The sequence below is a fragment of the Geotrypetes seraphini genome, chromosome 9 (assembly GCF_902459505.1).
Source record: "Geotrypetes seraphini chromosome 9, aGeoSer1.1, whole genome shotgun sequence".
In the NCBI taxonomy this organism is placed as follows: Eukaryota; Metazoa; Chordata; class Amphibia; order Gymnophiona; family Dermophiidae; genus Geotrypetes; species Geotrypetes seraphini.
This window is the reverse complement of record NC_047092.1, coordinates 184341298-184354946: the sequence shown is the minus strand read 5'-3', so window position 1 is coordinate 184354946 and position 13649 is coordinate 184341298. Positions and strand designations below refer to the sequence as shown.

Below are 13649 nucleotides of genomic sequence, written 5' to 3'. Positions count from 1 at the left end.
GCACTTCAAACACATAACATAGACCCCCACACACTACCCCAGTGATCACCAACCCCCCTCACCCCCATAAAAATTTTATTCACAACGTTAAATTTCAGCCTCCAGACCATCATCACCTGGCTGCCTGGCATAGGAAAGCCTAGTCGTCCAGCACAGAGGAAGCTTAAGTTGTCTTGGGGGTGGGTTAGGGACCCATAGAGAGGAGGACCCATGCCCATAAGCCCCTGTAATCACTGCATTGATACTTAAACATGTGCACTCCCCTATACACCCCCAAAACACGTTTTTACTGGCATATAAGTGGCTCCTGCAGTCATAAGGACTATTGGGGTGGCAGATAAGTGGGTCTAGGGGATGCTGGAGGTGGTTTGGGGGGGCTCACCATCACCTATAAGGGAGATGTGGTGAGGAGAAGCCATGGCACCCTTTTTGTGAAGTTCACAGCAGTGCCCTGTAAGGTACTCCACTATTTAGGTGGCATGTCTGGGTGTGCAGTCCATCACTTTGCAGACTCCTCCCACGTCCAACAGGGCTTGTTCTAGGCGTTTTGGACTTGGACGGAAATGTGGTATAAAGATAGACGATTTAGTGGCTTGGACGATCAGATCGGCAGGATGTATAATTAAACGATTTTCGAAAGTAAAAAAAAGTTGGACTTATCTTTCGAAAATGTGTCTTAGGCTCTTTTTAACTTTGGACAACTTGTGATATGGACGTAAACGGACTTAGATGTCCCTTTCGATTATGCCCCTCCATGTGTATAACCCTCGACGAAGCCTGCCCCAACTTTGTTGGTTGGGCTGAGAACTTTTCAGCGGCCCCTTGTAGTGTGCGCTGAATGCGAAGAAGACCATGGGAATTGAATGGGCTTCTTTGCATTCAGTGCGTCGCTTTATAAAATGAACCCCAGGATAGACTTGGGAAACTGTTCTAGCAACTGAGGAACCTGTGTTCATCTCATGTTTGTCTTAAACTCCCATAACCCTTTCTGGAAGGGCTTTTCGTGCCTCTACCATCTTGCTTTAGAACTTCTAATTATTTGAAACAGGTTTGCTTTTTGTGACATTTGTTTTTTCCCGACTCTCATGCTTGTGAGGTCAATACAGTATATATCGCAGCACTAATTGTTTTAAAATACACATAGAGGAGATGAATACATAAGAAAGTATTTTCAATTAAACATAGCTAACTATCCTTGGCTTTGTTCGTGAGATAGGTCTACGGCAAGAAGACATTTATTTTATTTTTAAATCTTGGATGAGAGATGAGTTTTTTAGGTACAGTGTTATACAATGAAAATTTCGTAAGTACCTGTACAGTGCTTGCCTTGTGTGTAGCCTATCTGAGCTTGTGGGTTTAAACCCCGCACTGCTCCTTGTGACCCTGGGCAAGTCACTCAGTCCTCCGTAGCCCCAGGTGCGTTAGATAGATTGTGAGCCCACCGGGGCAGAGAGGGAAAATGCTTGAGAACCTGTTCTGAGCTCCTTTGGGAGGATGGGCTAAAAAATAGAATGAATTAAAAACTGGTTTACAAATAAAACTCCCATTTTATGAAGCCGCGTTAGGCTTTTTTTAAACACCAGTCACGGCGGTATTAGCTCCAATGCTCATAGAATTCCTGTAAGCTTGGTATTGAGAGCAGTCTCTTCTGTCCCACCCTAGACATCAGTCACTGCTTTGGTATATTACCTCATGCACGGAATCCAGAGTAAATGCAATAGAATAAAAGATTAGATTCTTACCTGGATAATCTTCTTTCTGCTAATCTAGTATGGATCCTGTACGGCACACCCTCTGTCTATTCTGTCTCACCTGCTTTTCTGCCTCAGATATTTCTGTGCTCTAGGTCTGGAGTTCTCTTCCTGTCAGCTAAACACCAAGAAATCCGGAATGAGTATTCCTCAGCCTCTGGCTCCCTTAGTGTTCGTACAAGTTGCACACAGCAGGTTGTTTCTCTATGGTTGTTTTCTGATTGTTATGTTGAATTGTTCTGATTCTTATTTTCTAAGTTATAGAGCAGAACAGAATTAGTTATTGCATGCGGGGAAATTACCCGTTTCCCCTCCTTCTTTGTCTTCTGTTCTAGAGGAGATCGATTGCTTTGGGACTTAACTGGAGGAGGCACTGGGCTCCGCCTCCACATGGGAGGTGCTCAAAGCTGTAAGTATTCTCACTGCTGTGTCCAGTTCGCGGGAATGGATTGATCACTGCACGTATGGGATCCATAGTAGATTAACAGAACGACTATCCAGATTATCACAGAGCCTGCAGAAAAAAAAAAAAAAAAGCCTTAACAGTGTTAACATGTAATAACTTATTGGTAAATGGCCAGTTTTACTGAGAGAAAATAATTACAACCCATAGAAGAGAAGGAAAGCTGTTCAGTGTTTCTGGGAGGCAGCTGTGGTCTATTTTCCCTTCTCATTGCGAATGACTGACTGGAGCAGTTGTAGTTGAGTAGTTGGGTATGTTGGAAAGCTTAGCATTTGAGAGAGTCTAATTTGGTTCTCTTGCAGCATGCAGTATTTGCGTTCCTTTTGCTTGCTTCTCTTGATAACAGCAGGCAGAACCCCAAAAACGATAGCTATAAGAAGAGTCACAGTTCCGGTGAAAAAGTAAGAGAAAACTGGCATATGTTGAACAAACAGTTCCTAAGCTCATGAAGATTTAAATTTTCTACTAAGGTGCACTCCATCCATTACAGTACTTATCCTCTCATGCTATAATCTTGCGTGCACAGCGCTATACTCAGCATGCAGAGTATAATAATGTCAATTACACAGGTAGCTTTATTGTTAAATTAGGTGCTAATTGACACTACCAACAATTGACTATGGTTGGCGTTGATAATGGCTCTCCACTACAATAATTAGCATTTACCCACGTAATTACATGTACGGTAGTCGTAATTCTATAACCTTAGAAGGGTGTGGATGTGGGGAGACTTGGGCAGGTCAGGAGTGCGCCCAGCACTTACTGAGGTTACAGAATATTACGTGCAAATATTTACACCAGTCTCTGACATGGCGTTAGTGCTTTTGCCTCAAGTTAAGTGTATAAAACATACTTAATTGACTAGACTTTGACATTTCTGGTGGAACATGAGTGTTGATTTTGTTACAGCATTACGCTCTGCTGGACATTGCGACTTAATTGTTCCTACCCGAAAAGAGCTGTACTTAGAAGCAATAAGAACCAGTGTTTTCTTGTGCGCAGGTCCTACGGAATGGAATAAACTTCCAGTTTATATTCAACAGCAGAAGGACTTATGCACTTTTAAGAAATTGTTGAAACAACACTTATTTTGTAAGGTGGAACATGGACATTGATGCCTAAGAGGCCCATAATCAAAAAACATAAACGTCCATAAAGCATCCTAAATCAGCACTTGGACGTCCAAGTGCCGATAATCGAAATCGTCTTTTTGTACGTCTACCAAGGTATTCCAGCCTCTGTATGTTCAGAGCACGAGATGGGCATGGCGGAGGTGTGTTATGGGCATGTTTTGGGCAGTGTCGAGGGCGGGTTAGACGTGGACGTCTCGCTGCGATAATTATCAAACAATTTGCAAGACATCCTCGACGGAACTTATACGTTTGGAACTAGACCTGTTTTAGAAGGGTCTGATTGCCACAAAGGTGCTCAAACTGACTAGATGATTACTGTACACATCAAAGTAAGACACCCCCCAGTGCTCACTGACCCCCTTCCACCACAAAAAAATGAGAACGAAAAGGTGCATACCAGTCTCTAAAACAGCAGCATCTGGTATGGGGAAGCCTAGTAGAGCTGCACACAGGTGTTTTAAGTAGCCTGGTGAGTGGGCTGGTGAACCATAGAGAGGAGGAGCCAGGCCCATAAGCCACTCTAACCTAACTACTAAATTCATGGTGGAAAATGTGAGCCCACCAAAACCCTACTCTACTGCCAACTGCCATATCGGTGCTACCTGCAGCCATAAGAGCTATTGGGGTTGTAGACAGGTGAGTAGAGTGGGTTTTGGGGGGGGCTCACCGTAACCTATAAGGCAGTTCTGGTGAGATGTTTATCTGGCACCGTTTTTGTGAAGTTCACAGCAGAGCCCTCTAAGGTGTCCCGCTGCTCTGTTGCCATGTCTGGGTGGCCATTCCATTACAGAACTGGCCCCACCCCATCCAAATGGTCTTGTTCTGGGTATTTAGGACTTGGATGAAATTTTGTTGGAAAATATGGTTTAAAGATAGACGTCTTGGCGTCCCAATGGCCTGGACGTCCAGATAGAGGATTTTTTTTTTTTTTTTAAATTCTAGACGTATGGTGGTTTGCTTTTCGAAAATGGGCATTTTCTTATTCCCAACTCCAAATCAGACTTAGATGTATGTTTTGAAAACGCCCCTCCACCTATGATGGGAATTGTTTTCTTGATTTTATATGCATGTTGGTTTATTATATTCATTATGTATGTGAACTTGTATTGCCTTGTTAAAGGCAGACTGCAAGTAATAAACGGACTATGGCGGTATAGAAGAATAAAGTTATTATTATTATTATTATTATTAAACTATTACAGAATTTGCACGTAGCATATGTATTTTCGGTGCCTAACTGTACAGAATTACCCCCCAGACCTTCTAGCTGGATCCTGGTGGTATTATACTGCAAACTGTCTTGATAGTCAGATAGTTCTAGAAGTGTTGAAGGCCTCCATTTGAACCCACAGGAGTCAACTTTTCTCAAAAATCATTGAGGGTGCTAAACCCAATGGAAATCACCCCGTCCTCGACCCCGACGAGGAGTTTGCTCAATATTGGGGGTGCTCAAGCACCCACAGAGCAGGCTTCTGTGCTTGTATCTGTTAACACAAAGTGTCGCCGGATGGCATTCCATCTGGGGACCACTCTAGAGAGTTGCGCGGGGACAGAAATCCCACCCGTCCCCATCCGTCCCCGCCAAAATCCCACCCATCCCCACCCGTCCCCGTGAGGAATCCCTCCGTCCCCACCCGTCCCCGTGAGGAATCCCTCCGTCCCCACCCGTCCCCGCGAGGAATCCCCTCCGTCCCCACCCGTCCCCGCGAGGAATCCCCTCCGTCCCCACCCGTCCCCGCGAGGAATCCCCTCCGTCACCATCCTTCCCTATAAACTTCAGAAATAGTTATTTTATTTAATTATGCTACTGAATTAAAGGCTCTGGTAGAGACCCATTTACAAATAAGCAAAGAGACTATTAATTTGGAAATATTAATTGGGAAGAATACATACTTTGTAAATGGGTTTCTACCAGAACCTCTAATGTAAATATAAAATATAAATACTCAGCTGATGAGAACCCACAAACTGTCAGCTGAGGACTTCCTTTGCAGTTGGCCTGGGGTCCCTTTTGCCAAGCTTGGCAGGCAGCAGTAGCGTCCCTGAGTCACAGATGCTGGCACCTCAGTGGCTCATGGATGCTGCCAGCGACTGCTGCGCTTGGTGGAGGGGAGTTCTGACCATCTCTAGAGGAGGTCCTCTGCTGGCGGTGCTTGGGGATCCCCACCAGTCACAGCAAGGGCCAACAAGTACTTCAACACTGTAGAAATAAAACCAGAAATGCATTTCCTTTTCTTTTGAACACAAAACAAAGATATCTGCCATATACATTTCCCAAGGCAGATGACTCTATGCAATGTCACCTCGGTAACAAAATACAAAAATAGACAAATACACCCCCTCCCTTTTTACTAAACCACAATAGTAGGTTTTAGCACAGGGAGTTACGCTGAATGCCTCGCGCTGCTCTCAATGCTCATAGGCTCCCTGCGCTAAAAAACAATATTGCGGTTTAGTAAAAGGGAGCCATAGTGCAAAATATAGACAGCAGATATAAATTCTCAAAACAGACACATTTTGATCACTAAATTGAAAATAAAATCATTTTTCCTATCTTTGCTGTTTGGTGATTTCATGAGTCTCTGGTTGCACTTTCTTCTTCTGACTGTGCATCCAATCTTTCTTCCTTTCTTTCAGCCTCCTGTATGTTTCCTCTCCTCCAGACCTCATTCTCTCCCCCAACTTTTTCTTTCTGTCTCCCTGTTCCCCCTTCTTTCTGTCTCTCTGTCTGCCCCCTTTCTTTCTTTCTCCGTGCCCTCCCCCAAGCCACTCGGTTTGCTGCCACCGCCATCGGGGAATAGTCCCCAAGCCACCGCTGTCCCAAGCTTTCCCTGCAGAAGCGTCGCGCTGACCAGCATTCCGCTCCCTGACGTCAATTCTGACGTAGGAGAGGAAGTTCCGGGCCAACAAGGCATTTCTCCTCATTCCATCCAGCCTGAGCCCCATCTCTCCTTGATCCAGCATTTCCCTTCTGTGTCTGTCAGAATTACCATTCCACCTATTTTCCAGCATCACCCTTCTTTGTGTCCATCTCACCTATATCCCTATCTCACCACTTTTTCAGAATCTTCATTTGTCTCTGTCCTTGTCTTTACCCCATATTCACCATTTGCCCTTTCAATGTCTTTATCTCCCCCCCCCCACACACACTTTTTCAGCATTACTTCTATGTCTCTATTTCACCTCCTCTTCATGTCCCCTCTGTATCTCTATCCTTATTCAGAAGGTCCTGCTTACCCTTTCTCTTCTTTGTGTCACTATCTCCATTTTCAGCTTTCCCCCCTTTTCCTTTGTTACTGCACCCTGTAGCCAGAATCTTTCCACCCTCTCTCCACTCCGGCCCAGCCCAGTATGAAATATTTCCTTTTGTTTCTCTCCCCTCTCTCTTCTCCTCCCTCACCCACGAGTCCTGCATCTGGCCCTCTCCCTTCTACCTGCACCTGGCAACACCCCCCTGCTCCGCGGCTCTCTTAAGCAACTCGTCAGCAGCGGTGATCAAGACAAGCTGCCGACATCGAGGCCTTCCCTCTACGAGTCCCACCTTTGTGGAAAAAGGAAGTTGAAACAAGCGGGACTCGCAGAGGGTAGGCCCCGACGCCAGAAGCTTGTGTCGATCGTTGCTGCTGAGTTGCCGAAGAGAGCCGCAGGTAGAAGGGAGAGGGAGATAGGAAGGCTGTAGAAGCTCCGGAGCATGACACCGAACCCGGCCAGGATGATTTCTTTTTCAGGCTGCTGCTGCCGCTGCCGCTGCCATCCCCCACCCGAAATGACAAAAAACAGCCTAATGCCCGCGTCGGGAAATAGCCATGCTGAGCAGTGAGCTCAGCACGTACACAGATGAAAGCCTTGCTTGCTGATTGGTCCGGCGGCACGGTGGGGCGGGGCCGCCGGACCAATCAGCAAGCAAGGCTTTCATCTGTGTACGTGCTGAGCTCACTGCTCAACATGGCTATTTCCCGACGCGACGCCAGACTTGTAAGCTGCATGCTTGCATCGCCAGAATTTAGGTAGGTTGTTTTCATCCCCGTGGGAGTCCCGTGGGCAAGGGGGCGTCCCCGTGGGAGTCCCGTGGGTCAGGGGGGCATCCCCGTGGGAGTCCCGTGGGCCAGGGGGCGTCCCCGTGGGAGTCCCGTGGGCCAGGGGGGGAACCCGCGGGATCCCCGCGGGACCCGCGGGATCCCCGCGATCCCCGTTCCCGTGCAGACCTCTAGACCACTCTTCAAGACCGTTGAAGCCCACATTCCTGTCATTAGGAAGGAAGGTAGACCTATGCATGAAACCTCAGTAGAAACTCTCAGTAGACCACAGAACATGCTGGACTTCTTCTGCTTGGACTTCTCAGGATTCTTAAATCAAATGACTGTCCCGTATTTTACCAGAGTTTTACATTTCTGATGGAAATGAGGGTTGATTTTATACTACCGTAGTTCAGCTCCATGATGTGCAACCCAAAATTCTCTATGGTCATCTATCAACAATCTCTGCTGACACATAGTCTCTAGACCAGTGATTCCCAACCCTGTCCTGGAGGAACACCAGGCCAATCGGGTTTTCAGGCTAGCCCTAATGAATATGCATGAGAGAGATTTGCATATGATGGAAGTGATAGGCATGCAAATTTGCTTCATGCATATTCATTAGGGCTAGCCTGAAAACCCGATTGGCCTGGTGTTCCTCCAGGACAGGGTTGGGAACCACTGCTCTAGACTGTAGGCAGGATTTCGGTAGGAAGGAGTTCCGGTTCATGTTCGATAAGCTTGGCCCCTGTTCTCCACAAGACGTAGCCTCTTTTCAACAGGGAGAGCAAAGAAATCCTCCTTTGGCCGCATATTTTGAATGCTGAGCTTTTACATCTGGAGGGTGTGGTAGGATCCTAGACCGGACTATGGACAGAGAGAATAACATACCGTAGATCAAGTTGAGAGAGCAATTTCCTATGTGGTAATAAATCTATCATGAATTGTTCATTTTTAAAGTATTCTTTTATGTTGAGCTCAGCAATAGAATTCCTGCAGTAACAGTTTGCATCTCCTGTTCCTCCATCTTTGGTGTATTGTATAATTAGTTGATGCTGACCGATTTGTCCAAGTGTCTGGCCTCTTTTTCTGTTGCCAGTCTTACAGCTCCCCATAACACAACCTTCAGATCTGATTTTTTTCTCAACCGCATTCTTCTCTAGGAACATTTGCTGACCACTAATGCTCCATGCGAAAGGCCCCAGGGATAGACTGTACTACAGGAGAAATAGCGAATGCTTGTCTTTGACCGAGGGGCCACCGCGGGAACAGGATCCTAGGCCCGATGGACCACTGGTCTGACCCAGCAGCGGCAATAGTGGCCTGGTGACTCTGGACAAGTCACGTAACCCTCCATTGACCCAGGTGTATAACACGTGAACTGCTCTTTGATTGCATCCACAGAAAGGGAAACGGGGGTGGGGAATTGGGACTTGCATATCACCTTTCTATTAATTTTGCTTTATATCCCATCCTCCCCAAAGAGCTCAGAAGGTTAATATGCATAATATATAGTCAACAATGGGTTACAAATATAATACAGGTTATTCATCCTGAATTTACACGCACAGTGTGAATTTAGTTCAACATACACTTGATTGGGAAGTACAGACTGGAAGGTCACTCAAAGCGCTTTACATGCTTCAAATGTTTTCCCTCTCAGTCCCGGTGGGCTCAAAATCTATCTAATGTACCTGGAGAGGTGGAAGATTAAGTGACTTGCCCAAGGTCACAAGGAGCAGGGCAGGGTTTGAACCCACAACCTCAGGGTGTTGAGGTTATAGCTCCAGTCACTACACCACACTCTTCTCCCAGCGGTATAATCAAATCCCAGTATCTGACACTGGAAATTTGCAGTTTGTAATTCTGCGTACGAGTATAATAGCCTGTAATGTTAATTTTGATAACTCTGTATCCCATGTAAACATGAAGAACCTACTTAAAACAACATTAGAAAAGCCTTACTGGGTCAGAGAAATGGTCCATCTAGCCCAGTAGCCCGTCTTCACGAAGGCCAATCTAAATCACAAGTACCTGTCAAAAATCCAAATAGTAGCAACATTCCACGCCACCAATCCAGGGCAAGCAGTGGCTTCTCCCATGTCTGTCTCAATAGCCTTTGATGGACTTTTCCTCCAGGAACTTGTCCAAACCTTTTTTAAAACCAGCTACATTAACCACTCTCACCACATCCTCTGGCAACGTGTTCCAGAGCTTAACTCTTCTGAGTGAAAAAAATATTTCCTCCTATTGGTTTTAAAAGTATTTCCCTATAACTTCATCGAGTGTCCCCTAGTCTTTGTAAATCTTGATATAGTAAAAAATTGATCCGCATCTATTGTAGTTTGAAAAAGCCCAAATCGTAAGCTTTAGTCCGCCTGCAATTTTTCACAATCCGCATACGTTTTAACAACTTTGAACAGTTTAGTGTCATCTGCAAATTTAATCACCTCACTTGTCGTTCCAATTTCCAAATCATTTATAAATAAGTTATATAGCACCGGTCCCAGTACAGACCCCTGTGGCACTCCACTGTTTACTCTCCTCCACTGAGAAAAAAAATGACCATTTAACCATACCCTCTGTTTTTTATCCTTGGGAGGGGCTTGAGGAGTCTGAGCAAATCAGGGCCTTCTAGATATCTTTGCCGGGTCGCAATTATCGTGCACGCATTTGTCCATGCGCATAATTGTCGGGGCGCATTTGTTGGAGCACAATTGTCGTGCGTGGATTTGTCGGTGTACTGATTGCCCACCTCTGCCCTAGAGCTACAAACCTTAAACCCTTACGATTTTGTTTGGAGGCTGTGGCTGGTTGGCTTCTTGACAACACTGAGAAAACTGTCACATGTTACATTCCTCCACCATCTGTTACTGCTATTCTTTTTGGTGTAGTCCAGCTGCCTACGAGATCTTTCAGGTATCTAGGAGTTATTATTGACTCATGTTTGACCTTTGCATGAACACATTTCCTCTACACTGTGTCGGCTTTATAGGGTTTGTCCTTTCCTTACTTCTGATACTTTGCTTACTCTCTCTCGTTCTCCTGTGACCTCGCGTTTGGATTATTGCAATGTGGTCTATGCAAGATTTACCTCAACCAGCTATTAAAAGGCTGAAGTCGCTTCAAAATTCCGCAGCACGCTTTCTTTGTAATGCTAAACTTTGTGATCACGTTACTCCCTCTTGTTTCTCCACTTGCACTGGCTGCCTGGTCCCTTTGGAGCACAGTTCAAAGTCCTGCTTTTAACTTTTAGAGCGTTCCGTGAGGGAATTCCAGACTATTTGTCAGATGACACTATACCTTAAGTGCCTACACGTAGCCCTTTCAGGACCAAGGGACATATTTGTCCCATAACTTTAAAATCCTATCAATTTTGATTGGGATAGTCTACAGTTCTAAATTTGATATGTACGGATTCCATAGGATACTGCCTTTATGTAAACAAACTGGTTCCGACATTCATTCTTTAGCGTCGTTGCCAGATTGACGAGAAGATTCACTTGCCACACTGTCCATAAGCCAGAAGTTTGATTTTTTTTAAAAAAAATAATGATATTTCACAAAAAAAATCAATTTTTTGGCATCTGCAAGCCCTTTTTACCATAAAAATGTCGTCAAAACCACAAAAATTGGCCTACGATCCTTATGGTCCTGAAAGGGTTAATGATCATCGATTGGCTCTCCCTCCCCTGTCAGGAGCACATTGGAAGCCTATATGAGCTAGGGCCTTCTTTTTCTTAGCTCCATTTCTGTGGAATAAATTGCCCCTGGAAATTCACTCTGAAATTTCTTACACAACATTTAAAGTAGGCCTCGAAACACATTTGGCATGTAGCCCTGCCCAAATTAGCACAGAGAGATTGGCGTGACTGCCACAAAGCCAAACTTTATACCTCTGGAACGCTCAAAGATCTAGGGCTCCTTTTACTAAGCCACATAAGGTCTAGCGCGCTACATTGCCGCATGCGCTAGACCTTAACGCCAGCATTGAGCTGGCGTTAGTTCTAGAAGCGTAGTGCGCGGTAATTTCCTGTGTGTGCTAAAAATGCTAGCGCAGCTTAGTGAAAGGAGTCTCTAGTTATTCGCAAAATACACAAAGATTAAAACTTTCTTTCCCTTCTTTTAAGGGTATTAGATCTAAAGGAAAACTGGTGAATTCTTACATATTTAAGGGCTCCTTTTACGAAGGCACGTTAGGGCCTTTACACGTGGAATAGCGCGTGCTAAATTGCCGTGCACACTAGCTGCTACCGCCTCCTTTTGAGCAGGTGGTAAATTTTCGGCTAGTGCGCGCTAAAACGCGTAGCGCACCTTCGTAAAAGGAACCCTAAATTAACGGAGGCTTGGAATGCAATTCCATCTATGATAAGAGACTTAAACTCCCTTCAGCTATTTCATAAAACTCTGAAAACCTTCTTATTTTCTAAGCATTTAGCAACTCGTTCGGTTTCATTTTCTTTACGGTCATTTTTGTCTTTCGGTTCTTTTTCACTTTTTCTTTTTAATTTTTATCTTATCATGGCTGGTTCACCTTATGATTGTTAACCGAGTCGAGCTTCATTTTTATGAAGATGACCCAGTCTATAAATTTAAGCTTGAGTTTAGTTGACATCTGCTCCCCTTTCTCCTTTCTCTGACCTTTGGATTGAGTTTGGTCTTTTTTTTCTTTCTTTAAATGAAATTCTCTCCCCTTTTTAATGGAGTTCTTTTCTGATGGCTTTATGAACTTTAATTGTGTACATCGCCGAGACTTGCCTAGTCCAAAATCAAGTGTTGTAAATAAACATAAACATTTATTAAAGAACAATCAAGAATTGACCAAATGTTATTGATAATTAGATTCCATGAAATGAACACAACCAGGCTTGTACGAGAGTAAAGTATTCATCCAAAGCTTCTGCAAGAATCAAAGGAAATTCCAGAAGAGATAAGGAAAAAGTTGTTCAAATATATCAGTCTGGAAAGGGTTAACCATTTATAAACCTCAGCAACTCCATACTACGACTACTATTCATTCAATCACATCCAACACTTGCTCGCTACGCTTCCCTGATTTCCACGGATTCTTTCAATTGCTTGATGTTCATTCTCATATCATTCTTGATGGTTGAGCCATAGGGATAGCCATTATCTCCAAATGGAGACGACTTAGAACATTGGTGAATCTTTCCAGGAACAGCCGGCCTGCCAAAATTACTCTTGAGTGCAGCAACAACTCATCCGGGAACTAACAAAACATCCCAGAAGAACATTCAAAGAACCGCAGGCCTCTCTAGGTCAGTGCTCAGGACCTCATAATAAAGAGACTGGGCAAAAGTGGATTTGTGGGACCGTATCAAGGCGGAAACCACTTCTGTTCAAGAGTTATGAATGCTTATCTCAGTTTGTAAAAGCACACCTAGGTAATCTCCAGTCCTTTGGGGATAATGTTTTATGGACAAAGTAGAACTTTTTGGACAACACAGGTCCCATTATATTTATCAGAAAGCAAATTCGACATTATACAATAAGAAGATCATACTAATAGTCATATCAACAGGGTGATGGCATTGTAATGGTGTGGGGATCTCTGCTGCTTCGGGACCTCCCAATATTAAAGTAACCACAAATTCTACAATGTAGCACAGGGATCTCAAAGTTCCTCCTTGAGGGATGCAATTCAGTCAGGTTTTCAGGATTTCCCCAATGAATATGCATGCACTGCTTTCAATGCCTATTCATTGGGAGTGTAGCAGAAACTTCTCAAGGGTAAGGACCAGCCATATCTGGGTGTGAGCAGAAGTTGCAGCATTTCTGGGTTAAGCAGCAAACCGATGGTCCAAAACACAAAAGCAAGTCTGCATCCGAATGGCCGAGGAGAAACAAAGTGGAAGTTTAGAACTGGCCTAGTCAAAGCCCTGACTTGGACCCAGAAGAGGTGCTGTGGCTGGACCTGAAACCAAACCTGATTAAACCTGTCTGAATTAAAGCGGCCGCGTGAAAGACCGATGCCAAATTATAGAAAGCATTTGATTGCAATTATTACTGCTAAAGGTGGTACAACTAGTTTAGGGGCAGTTCCTTTTTCACGTGGGTGATCTGGATGTTGGATAAAGTCTCCTTAACCCCCTCTGAATGCTCCGTGCTACTCATAGAAACTCGATAAGCGCCAGGAGCAGCTCGGAGCATTCAGCGTGGCTCCCTGCGCTAATAACCGCTATTGCGGATAAATGAAATAACAATTGTAAAAACCGTATTGTATTTACTCAGGTACTCTTTGTTTAGCATTTGTGAATTATGTAAA

The 13649-nt window shown here is 44.6% G+C and overlaps 1 protein-coding gene across 6 annotated transcripts in view; it reads left to right on the top strand.

Moving 5' to 3' along the window:
• LPP (LIM domain containing preferred translocation partner in lipoma) overlaps nt 1-13649 on the top strand; it is a 715450-nt gene that overhangs the window by 284149 nt on the left and 417652 nt on the right. Inside the window, exon 1 of one of the 6 annotated variants that reach the window (XM_033958127.1) lies at nt 8633-8728. The exons of the other annotated variants lie outside the window; for them this stretch is intronic. The gene's annotated coding sequence lies outside the window, so the exon portion shown is untranslated. Of the gene's footprint in view, nt 1-8632; nt 8729-13649 lie in introns of those variants that run through there. 6 annotated transcript variants of the gene reach the window in all.